The sequence below is a fragment of the Dreissena polymorpha genome, chromosome 4 (genome assembly GCF_020536995.1).
Source record: "Dreissena polymorpha isolate Duluth1 chromosome 4, UMN_Dpol_1.0, whole genome shotgun sequence".
NCBI lineage: Eukaryota > Metazoa > Mollusca > Bivalvia > Myida > Dreissenidae > Dreissena > Dreissena polymorpha.
The window spans coordinates 78,151,420-78,164,742 of record NC_068358.1 but is presented as its reverse complement, the minus strand read 5'-3'; the positions used below and the strand labels follow the sequence as shown (position 1 = coordinate 78,164,742).

Here is a 13,323-nt window from a genome sequence, read left to right as displayed (position 1 = left end):
GGGGGCACTATGGGCATAATTGTATGATTGCAGGGGACGAGAAAAAGTGTATTGTTGTCGTTTTTAAGGACCGATATCATTATTATCCCAATAGGTACTTAAATGTGCAAATACAATGTACATATATTTAACGTAGATCTAAAATGCTCGTAAACTTGTTATAGACCCAATGTATTTATGTTTGGTTAAAGCCACGAAGGACCAAAATTTATCAACTTGGGTGAAGGACTACAAGTTAACTGGACATTTGTCCACCCGTTAATTTTGACAGGGACGCTTTAAAACGATTTTACTACCACTGACAAAAGCTCTCCCGTACATTTACTTCCCCGGACAAAAGTTATCTCAAAAGTTTACTCTCAAAAAAACTATTGTAACGTAATGTACATATAATATATATAATAATAGAATTTATCTCATAGAACCTTCGGGTAGGGTATACATATAATATATATAATAATAGAAAAAAATCATTTGAAAGAGTGAGTTGTGTAACGTCATAGAACTTTCGGGTAGGGTATACATATAATATATATAATCATAGAATTTATCTCATTGTACATTATTGTGTTGTTATTGTCGTGTTATTGTTGTATAAACAAACTAATTTAGGAAATAGAACCTTCGGGTAGGGTGTAATGAAATTTGAAATTGATTATGTAGATGTGTAATGTAATGGGTTATAATGAATATGTTACTTTATGAAAAGTCGATAGAAATATTTCAGCGAGATGTAACTAACAGAAAAACATGGGGGTCGTGACTCGCAAAATGCATATAGGCAATTAGTAAATCCATTAAGCAAGATTCGTGACTCGTAAAATGCATATAAATGGTTGGTAAATACGTTAAGCGAGAGGACTGACGTTCCGATGCGTGTTCCAGGTGTGAATACACCTGTGAACACAAATTGGCTTGTCAAATTACATAGGGGCCCGCGATTACAGGCGGTGTAAAATCTGTAGGGATCATACATCATCTGTCTATATACGTCAAGATACACACATTGACGTCCATTACTTGTTGACAGGCGTGGGTCACGAATTAAGCGAATACACAACGGGATCAGTATAAATAATCCTCAAAATAGGCAGACGGGACCTCGCTTTCTCTTAGGAATTATACACGTTATGTTATTTACTTTGACTTTGGAATTATTATAGTACAATTTTGGTGTTAGGGAATAGAGTAAAATAAAAGAAATATTTTAGACATCAGAGACTTGTTTTATCTTCACTAATGTACATCCGATTACGTGACACGTGTTTAACTGGTGCGCGGTGACACAGGATCAACCAGAAGTACCACTTCTTTCACGGGCCAGAGGGAAGAAGACGTGCCGGACCTCCACAACGAACGGGCAAATATTCGGTGAGTGACTGACTTATTTTCCTATGGTTAATTATCTAAGATGGCAGATCAAGCAATTCCACAATTCTTTCAAAATTTAAGCGAACAAATTAGAGGAGTAACAAATGCTATCGGAACTCAAAGCGTCTCACAAGTAATTCAAACTTATGACGGAAATCCTAAAGAATACAAAAATTGGATCAAAAACATAGAGAAATATGGGGTACTTTCACGTTTGGCGGGGGATCAATTGAAGTTAGTAGCTTACCAATCTAGTAGGGGACTTGTTAGCGATTACATTCAGAGGTATTTGACTGATTTTCCTGATGAGTCATGGGCAACCTTAAAAAATGAGCTTAAAATAAGATTCGCAGAAATCCAGGACCCTCATTATGCTCTCGCTCTCTTAAAAACACTCAAACAAAAACCCGACGAAAATGTCCAATTATTCGCGGAACGACTTCTGTCTTTATCTAGTGAAGCGTATGAAAATGTTGAGGATAACCTCGAGATGATCGAAAGTCAGTTAATTGGAACTTTCATTGACGGCCTGAGACATGATTATTTACGCCTTAAATTAATGCGAGAAAATCCAACTACTTTAGCGTTAGCAGTCAATTCCGCATTAGCCGAACAAAATGTAAGAGCAAGATTCGAATTAAGGTCACATTTGAGTCATAATCAAGTTCAAACACCACTTAATAGACCTGTTCCCATGGAAATCGATCATTTGAGACCATCAAACACTTGCAGGTATTGCAAGAGACAGGGTCATGTTATACAAGACTGTAGACGTAGGAAAAACGAAATAAATGCATACGCGGTAGGTCAAAACAATTACGCACGTAAGAACGAATATGACAAAAATTGGAAAGACAAAATAGACTGTTGGAATTGTGGAAAATTGGGACACTTCAGTAGAGAATGTACTCAAAGAAAACCATACCTTAATCAAAAAAACTAGGAACGTCGTACCAAAAAGGGGTCTATGGTAACGACGGAAACGTAAAGACGTATAATATTGCTTTGTGTGGAAACCCAAATTCTTGCCTCATTTCAATAGGAAATTGTAAATTTAGGAGCTTGATAGATTCTGGTGCAGAACTTTCTGTAATTAGTAAAAGAGCTTATGATCTATTAAAACACAAACCACCACTTAAAATGACAAAAATTAATCTAAAAGCGGTCGATGGTAACTCGCTATACATTCGCGGGAATGTAAAATTAAAATTTAAAATAGGGAGTATATATATTGAACATACATTTTTTGTCGTTGAAAACATTAATAGGAACGTAATACTAGGGAGAGATTTTTTACAAGACAACGGTGTCCGTGTATACTTTGATCTAGGATGTTTAAGAATAAAAGATTGTTATGTACCTCTGGAAGAAGATGTACACCTTTCGGTAATAGCGAGGCTAACTAGGCATACCGTTCTTAAACCACAAACTGCATATAGACTCCTTGCCAGGACGAAAAAAAACAGCTTACGCTCAAATCAAAATTATGACTTTACTGGAATAAGTAACTCTTTCTTTGATAACGAACCCGGTTTAACAATCGTTAACTCAGTAGTCAAGACAACGCGTGATCGTAAATTCCCTATTCTAATTATAAACAATACCCATAAAACGATTAGACTAAGACGTAATTGTCCCATAGGCCAACTTCAATCTATCCAAGATAATGAAATATGTTCTATCGAAAGCGTTATCAAAAACAATACACCCAAATCAGGTTTGTCTAAAGATGAGATTCTATCAGATTTACATGTCGCTGGAGATCAAAAAGAAAATATTCTTCCAATACTCTTAAAACACAGAACTCTCTTCGCAAGAAATAATTTAGAACTAACACAAACTACAGCAATGGAATTTAACATCGATACAGGGGACCATCCTCCCATTAAATTAAGACCGTATCGAACACCATTAAACAATAAGGTATTCATAGATAAAGCTATTGACGAAATGTTAGCGGCAAACATAATAAGCCCATCGCGAAGTCCGTGGAGTTTCCCTATTGTTTTAGTAGACAAAAAGAAAAATAACCTTGATTCAAATAAAGATCAAAAAGAAGAGAAAAGATTTTGCGTCGATTTCAGACAGCTTAACAAAATTACAAAACCAATTGCATATCCATTACCATTAATCGATGATATATTGGCGTTATTAGGGAAAAGTAAATATTTCACCAGTTTAGATTTAATATCGGGTTATTGGCAAATACCTATAAAAGAAGAAGACAGAGAAAAAAACGGCTTTTGCTTCAGGGTTTAGGGGTCTATTTCACTTTAACGTTATGCCATTCGGTGCGTCTGGGGCGGGATCGATATTTCAAGAATTAGCTAATAAAGTACTTAAGGGTTGTGAAGGATTCGCCGTAGCATATTTGGATGATATTCTAATATTTTCACCTGACTTACAATCTCATTTATCACACGTAGATACAGTACTGCAAAGTCTCAGTAAGCATAACCTAAAGCTTAAACTATCAAAATGTCAATTCTTACAAAGGGAGACTAGATACCTAGGCTTCATTATAGATGAAAACGGTATAAGACCAGATCCGTTAAAAGTAGAAGCGATCCGACAATTCCCTAGACCAAAGTGCGTACGCGATGTACGATCTATCTTAGGTGCAGCGGGATTTTATAGGAGATTCTGTCCGTCGTATTCAGAAGTAGTAGAGCCTCTCATTAATCTCACGAGAAAGAATGTCCCATTTACATGGTCAAAACAATGTGAAGATAGTTTCTTACAATTAAAAGACTCGTTCACGCAAATTCCTTACCTTTCCTATCCGGACCCGAATAAAGGTTATATTCTGTATACAGATGCTTCAGATAAATGCATTGGATCTTGTTTAACTCAAAAATGCGGAGATAATGAAACCGGAGATTATGTAGGGGAAAAACCGATATTCTTTCTATCACACCGATTAAACCCAACGCAATGTAAATATAGTACTATTGAGAAAGAATGTTACAGCATATTTTACAGTCTAAATAAATTACACCATTATTTACACAACGCCGAATTTGTTATCAAAACGGATCATCGCCCGTTAAAATTCCTTCTTGAATCTCCGATGCAAAACAAGAAAGTACAATTATGGGCCTTAAGTATAGCAGGTTACAATTGCAAAATTGAGTATATATCGGGAAAAAAGAACATAATTGCCGACTTTCTAAGCCGACCACCGAATACCAAAATAACGAATGACCGAGACGAACAAACGGAAATAGAATTAGATATTAACGATAAACATTATACGATTAGTTCGGAAATAAATAGACAAAACCAGGCGCGCGAAATTAATGTAATTGACTCTACGCATATCGATCACAGACAAGTAATTGATAATAGCACGATTCCACAAACGGTTATGAATAACGAGACAATCGAACCCGATAAAATAAACGATTGTAACATGGAAATTGAACAAGGAAAAGACCCACACATATCTGAGATTAAAACGAGATTAAAATTAGGGAAACTAAACAAACAAGAAGATGGAAAATTCATTATGGTTGATGAGATATTATACTATATATCGAGCGTCGATGAAGAACCTACCTTTAGGCTTTTTGTACCTAAACACCTGACAGGTTTAATTATTAATCAATATCATGACGAAAATGGACACGGTGGTTCTCAAAGACTTTTTCATACCATAAAAGAGAAATATTATTGGCCTAAAATGTTCAAAGAATTGCATGATTACGTGTCGAAATGTATTGTCTGTCAAACTAGAAACTTGAAAGCAATTAAAGCTCCCGTATCATCAGAAACCGCAATACCACCATTCCCTTTCTCGGTCGTTTCCATAGATATATGCGGACCATACCCAACAACGCTTTCCGGAAATAGATATATAATATGTTTCGTGGATCAATTTTCAGGATATATAGAGGCTTTTCCGTCGCCGGATAAGTCATCCGATAGCGTAATACACCTGTTAGTAAACGAGATTTATTGTCGTCATTCATGTCCCATAAGGATAATTACCGATAATGGTAAAGAGTTTACTAGTACGGCGTTTACAGAAACATTAAAATCCCTGAATATCCAACATGTCAAAACGTCCACATATCACCCAGAAGCTAACGGTAAAAATGAACGCTCTCACTCGACTATGAACAATATACTATCAAAACGCGTTCAAGAAAACGTACAACAATGGGATTTACATTTAAACATGTCTTTGGCAGCTATGCGATTTTCCCATTCAGAAACATCAAAACATTCGCCTTTCTTTTTAGTATTTAACAGAGACCCCATCCTACCAATAGACAATTTGTTAAAACCTAGGCGTAAATATCACGGCGAAGATTATCATAAAATAATATTAGAAGAACAACACAAATCATTTAAAAAGGTGTGTGCACAAATTCAAAAATCTAAAGATAAACAAGCCGAATATGCGAATAAAAATACAAAAGACATTAAATTCGAGATTAATGACCCCGTTTACTATAAGAACTTACACCGTACAAATAAATTAGACAGTAAATGGAGACCATATTATCGTATTATCGAACAAAAATCACCGTTAACATACATAATAAAGAATCAATTAGACAACTCAACTATTAAAGTCCATGCTGACCAAATAAGACATGCTAATATAAATGAGTGGCCTATATCAAATACTAATATGGGACGCCCCATAAGGAAAGCAAATTTAGCTTTTGCCGAAACTAGTGAGTCTGATAGTGATTTAAGTAAGTCAATACAAGGGTTACCTATCATAACTAGGCAAACTCGTCAAATTCGGGACAATTCTGACGAGGAGGAAGACATCCCCTTAGCAGAATTGCAAAAACATTTACGGAAAAAACAATTCAAATACAATGCGTCAAACTCTAGCGAATCTGACACACATCAATACGATAGGGCTGAACAACAATATCCGCCCCCACGTCAATCGGACACCGATTCGACCGATAATCACATGCAAATTGATGAAATAGCTATTAAGCACAAAAAAAGAAAATCCATACGACAACGTCAGAGATCTAATAAATCTATTAAGAAAGTGATTTTCACGTGCCTAGAGGCAATAGCTGATCATATGTAATATTTACCGTAACGACCACACGAGCAACGTTGACGTCTATACGTTTGAATGACCTCAAGTTATGTGAATAGCATTTAGTTAGTAACCAAATCGGATAATATACTTCTTCTTTGTAATATTTCAGATGATGTTGCCATCATTTGTTTTTATATTATCGTTGCGCATGATCGGGGGACTTGAGATTAACGAAAATGTTATATTTCAAAAAGTTAACGAAGTGTCTGTGACCAGAACTCATTGGCAAATAGCCCTACTTCTCGATACCAACGTCTTCTCTACATTTCTTACCCAACTTGAAACAAGACTAAACGATATCACAAATACCACGAAAGACATGATGTTCCAATTCAAACGAAATGATCTACTTTTAAAAACAGACGCCTTTGAACAATCATTAGCACAACTCCATACGGAAATCGAATACATCCGTTCTGACCATGACAACGTACTTGACAGCTATCTAGATTATAAAACGCTCAGTCATACCCAGAAACGCTCATTGTTACCCCTAGGCGGATTCTTTAAATTTCTTTTCGGCACAGCTGACGATTCTGACATCCGTAATATTCAAACACACGTTAATCAACTTCAAGAAAGCCAAAAAACTATTATCCATGTGTTACAAAATAGTTTATCTATTCTCAATGTTACCCAACAACACATAACTGAGAATCGCCACTCCATTAACACTCTGATATCTACCCTCAGACAACTTGACGACAAAATCATGCACACACATGAACGTTTACAGGCAATGACCCATGCTGTTCAAGATTATACGGTTAATTACAACTCCCTGAAGATCATGATTGATGAATTACGTCAGGCTGTTTTCCACGCATCACTATATCTAGAAACGTTTAAAGGACAACTTAATATGCTCAGCACTGGCAAACTTTTTCCATCTCTTATTTCACCTATTCACCTGAAAGACGTACTATTAGACATTGCGACAAAAGTGCCTAATAATTTACAACTACCAGCTAATCCCAAGACCGACCTATGGCATTATTACAAATCTACCTCAACGACCGTCGTAATGTCACCTACTACTATTATCATTACAATGGACATCCCTCTCCTCGAGATAGGAGCTTCTTTCGAGGTATATGAAGTATTCAATTTCGATATGCCCTACTCACCCATTAACGACACTATCAATGACAATAAGATCCACTATAACATGTCCGCTAGATACGAACTGGAAACTAAGGGCTTCTTGATTGATCAAGCGCGAAATCACTACTGCCTATTGACAAATAACGAACTGAAAACTTGTCAAGCGCGACGTACATGTGACGTACAATCCCCATTCTACCAAGTAGACATGTCTAAATTATGCGTCATAGCCATTATGATTAACAACACTCAGCACATAAAGGATTATTGCAAGGTGATCATACACCCTAACACCGTCTTACCTGATGCCAAATATTTAGGATCTGGTAACTGGGCGATAGTCTCAAGACAAGACCTACGCCTCGTGACGATATGTCAAGATCATTCCCAAAATAAAATATCCGCTCGCGCTATCGCTCCCATAGACATTGTTAATGTACCCATAAACTGTCGCGCATACAATGAATACTTTACATTAAATGCCTGGTACATTAACTCCAGTCAAACCCGGCTTCAGACCGACAAACTCGACATACCTACCTTTAAGGGTTCTTCCATTTGGAAACCATTCCATACCTCTCTCGTTAATTTCACTAAAACCGAAATGCCTCATGAACTATCAAACATCAAAGAAATACCTATGGAAGCTTTAATAACAAAACTGCAGAGTATCAGACAATTAAATGACATTGACACGACATCAGGTGACTTCCCATTATGGGGTTACATTATCATAGGTGTAGCGACCGCTCTGAGTTCTGGTGCAGCACTCCTTATTTACTGTAAATGTAAACGTATGACCCGATCTAATCGTCCCATAATTACCCAATTCCGATCTGCCAACGATGATATGCACCTGGGAGAAATCAGTCCCCCGGGTTATGTGGGCGTGGCTTCCTGTGATGTGGCGCACGAACCTCTCGTGTCTGAGGTCAAAAAGCCCTCGGCACCCCCACAACGACCGAGAACACTGTCATCCCTATACCCGTCTCTACGAGGGTAACAAATCCTTCCAGACGACGACACCAGGATGATCCTTGGCGATAACAACTTGTCAACAACCAAGTTGTGAACCATAAACAGCACCATGGGCTGTTTACTGGATATTACCTACTATCGTCAATAACGAACAGAACGATATACTTGAAAACTAAAATCTACGAACAATTGTTTAGTGCACTACTACATCGATCGATATATCACCCGTATTCATCTATTGTGACTGTATATATGTGTTGAACACTCGTATAATCTTCAAAGAATGTTTGGAACATGTATTATTCGGATGTTGTCTATAGTTAACCAAGATGCGTTGAACACTCGTATAATCTGCAACGAACGTTTGAAATATGTGTTATTGCCACATTGTATATAATTTACCAAGACTAATGTCAACACCATGAACTGTATCTAACGATGATTTTGATTCCACGAGTTATTCTACCGCAGAGTCAAACCAACAACTACAAGAACTCTACCGGACGCTGCCGCCCAATCTACCAGAAACCCATCATCCGCGGGCGCCAACTCTACAAGACCAACATCGTTCACTGACACCAAACTTCACAAACTTTATCGTCTGCCGACACCCAGTCTGCAGGAGCTCCATCGTCCAATATCACCCAGTCTACAAGACCTACATCAACCGCTGACGCCAACTCTACAAGAACAACATTGTTCGCTGACGCCCAGCTACACTAACTTTATTGTCCACTAAAACAACATACAAGAACTGTGTTGTCCACTGACGAAACGGATATAAACATTTCCTTATTTGTATAACTATATATTTCATTTATTAACCATGTACCTCGTTGACCTCTTTGTACACATTACTTTTTGGGAACTTTCAACAACACACGTGTATGTACATTTTGTTTCACACATTTGACATTACCAGATATAGCCCTCATTCATGCATCACATCAGTTACCACACATACAGAGATACAAACAAATACTACTGGAACGCAAAAGACGTAAACTTAGTAATAGACATCACCAAGTTTGGTAAACAAAAAAAAAAAACAAAAAAAATCATTATTTCATAACAGGAAATATTTTTAGAATCTCGTCGGTTCAGAGTTATACAGTATTTTACCTTCGTACAGATCTCATGATTAAATTGTTGACATCATCGTAATTTTTTCATATCATGAAATAAGAAAAAATTCATTTGAAAGAGTGAGTTGTGTAACGTAATGTACATATAATATATATAATAATAGAATTTATCTCATAGAACCTTCGGGTAGGGTATACATATAATATATATAATAATAGAAAAAAATCATTTGAAAGAGTGAGTTGTGTAACGTCATAGAACTTTCGGGTAGGGTATACATATAATATATATAATCATAGAATTTATCTCATTGTACATTATTGTGTTGTTATTGTCGTGTTATTGTTGTATAAACAAACTAATTTAGGAAATAGAACCTTCGGGTAGGGTGTAATGAAATTTGAAATTGATTATGTAGATGTGTAATGTAATGGGTTATAATGAATATGTTACTTTATGAAAAGTCGATAGAAATATTTCAGCGAGATGTAACTAACAGAAAAACATGGGGGTCGTGACTCGCAAAATGCATATAGGCAATTAGTAAATCCATTAAGCAAGATTCGTGACTCGTAAAATGCATATAAATGGTTGGTAAATACGTTAAGCGAGAGGACTGACGTTCCGATGCGTGTTCCAGGTGTGAATACACCTGTGAACACAAATTGGCTTGTCAAATTACATAGGGGCCCGCGATTACAGGCGGTGTAAAATCTGTAGGGATCATACATCATCTGTCTATATACGTCAAGATACACACATTGACGTCCATTACTTGTTGACAGGCGTGGGTCACGAATTAAGCGAATACACAACGGGATCAGTATAAATAATCCTCAAAATAGGCAGACGGGACCTCGCTTTCTCTTAGGAATTATACACGTTATGTTATTTACTTTGACTTTGGAATTATTATAGTACAATTTTGGTGTTAGGGAATAGAGTAAAATAAAAGAAATATTTTAGACATCAGAGACTTGTTTTATCTTCACTAATGTACATCCGATTACGTGACACTATTAAGCGAATCACTTTGGGATGCTGTCATTTACCAAAAGGGGTTTCAGTGTTTTATAAAATTAACACGAAAGACACCATTAGAACAAATCGTAACGTTGTTTGAAATGACGCTTTCAACTACAGATGACAATCGCCTGAATAATCATTTAGCAATCATATTGCTGAGACTAGTTTGTTAGTTTGTGAGTTTGCAAATTATAAAATCGTCTCTCTATTGTTGTTTATATGCATGTACATATATTATTATACATATATTATTATCTTTTGTATATATTAATGATGTAAATACTTGGTGTAAATGTGTTAAGCTCTCCATGAATGGAGGAAATAAAGAATCTATCTAGGTATATAAAATACAGATGTGTTCTAATTTGAAGTGGTCTTGCGCTGTAGTGGAATCTGGAGTAATCCGGGATTAAATAAAACGTGTCGTCAATCTCACCTTGCCCCGGGTAGGAAACAAACCTAGGTCATCTATGTGAGAAGCGCTCGTATCAATCAATGCTTTAATCGGACAAACCCCTCTCAACCCAAGTGAGTGTATACACTTGGAGACACTTCTAACGCATCACTTAATCATATCAATATAGCTCCCTTATTTTGATCGGATTGTGTTGAAATTTGGACCAAGAATAATTCAACACATATCTGATAACTCCTGAAAATTTTATTGAAATTGAAAAGCAACAAAATGTAAAACTTAACAAATTAAAAACGTCACTTCAAAAGTCAAATTCGCAGACTCGTACAACATTAAATAATAACAATGTGAAAATAAAACGCATAAAATTACACGTCTTAATAACTGACCGGCTTGCAACATGCCGATTGAGCAATTTCGCTCGTGAATATTCATACGAGCCATAATGTTTTTCTTAAATTAATGTTATGTTGTTCTTGTGTAAAAACTTACCTAGAATTATGAAATTGAAATTAAATTGGAATAAAATGTATATCATCTTTTACTACACTTGGTGATATTTCTAACGCAACACTTTTAAAACTTACATATCTCAGTAATGAGTGAATATTTTTATTTAAAATTGCACATGTGATGATTTGACTACAGTATGTTTAAGCTAACAATAAAATCATTCATCCTTGACGATCGGACGCTTTAGCAAGTGGGAAAGGTAGCCTGTAAAATGTTAAGTGCGCTATTGCGCTCCTGAATATTCATACGAGCTATATTGTTTTGTAAATTAATGTTATGTTTTCCTTATGTAAGAACCCACCTAAAATAATTAAATTGAAATAAAACTAGAATTAAATCGCGTTTCAACATTTTCACGTGCTAAAATATAGAACCACACCTACCCCACGTGCTAAAGCGTCCAATCGTCACGGATGAATGATTTTATCGTGAGCTTGCATAGAACGTAGTCAAATGATCGTATGTAAAATCTTAAATTAATATCTTTACTCGTAACTGAGATATTCAAGATTGAAAAGTGATGCGTTAGAAGTGTCTCCAAGTGTAAATGATTATGAGGTCGTTCCGTGCGTGATGTTGCATTATGTTAAAATCTGAAATGCGTTACAGAATTCCTTAGTAATTAACCCACTAATCTGACGAAATTGGAAACGACTTTTTAATTGAATTGTAATTTCAATTATGTATTTTTTCTGAAAGATATCTATTTTTGCGTACAATGGGAAGAACCCGGAGTACACGCAGGATACTCTAAATATTCAGTATGGTGACCATCCACCAAACACACGTGCTGCCGATAACGGGTATTGGACCCGTGTCGCCAAGGTGGAAAGTGCGTGTACAAACCACGTCGCTAACCGGACAGTCACAACCGTATAAAAAGGAAAGCCACTTGCTTTTTCATAAATTTGAATGAGTTGTTAGAAACCAATTACATTACATCATACATAACATCATAATCGCTTAAACCACAGGGCCAAAAATGGGAATCTCACATCCTTCCTGTCATTAACCAAGTTTAACGAAGAAGCAAATGAGGTACCTAACAAGGATCATCCTAGCCCAACATTTTAGGGAGACGTGACTTCTCCTTCCAATTTTATTAGGGAGAAGTGAGCCGACTTTTGATCAAACGCGCAAAAGTACTTTAAGATTTAATATGCATTAATTGTGACACATGTAATTGATAAATAACAAATGCTAAATGTTGCAGTAAGAAAGCAATTGACCAGTCGCCAAATTATCGATCGCTCCGCCCACATAGTCACGTGGTCTAGTGATTAGAAAACTCCGACAAGCAGGTCGCAATTATAGCGCATTACGTGAGTGAAATACTATACTTGTAACGTCACGATGTATCATGCTCTTTTTATTAAAGCCGCACACTAAACTAAACTGCTTTTTGCAACTTTAATACAATCATAAATGCTTTAGAGAGAAATGGCGTAATCAAAATAAATGAGTTAACTATCAGAAACGTTTCTTATACATATTATAGGAAGTTGGTGAAAAATCAGTGGTTAAAATGAGCATTTATTTCATATTGATTTTGAACTTGTATTAAAACCTTCTGGCAGTGAATCCGGTTGCTATTCATATATAATTTTGAAAATATTTTTATTAAATGCAAATGACACATCCATATCATGATGGGTTTTTGTTTATTAAAAATGTTTAGATCTTTGTTTTATTGTATTATTTTAAAAAAGACACGATTTTTTAAATTTAGATATAAATTAAATTTTGATTGTAA

The 13,323-nt window shown here is 35.9% G+C and overlaps 1 protein-coding gene across 1 annotated transcript in view; it reads left to right on the top strand.

The window, feature by feature from the left end:
- The window catches only part of LOC127876245 (uncharacterized), a 49,928-nt gene that overhangs the window by 356 nt on the left and 36,249 nt on the right, over nucleotides 1–13,323 (top strand). The gene's annotated exons all lie outside the window — the stretch shown is intronic.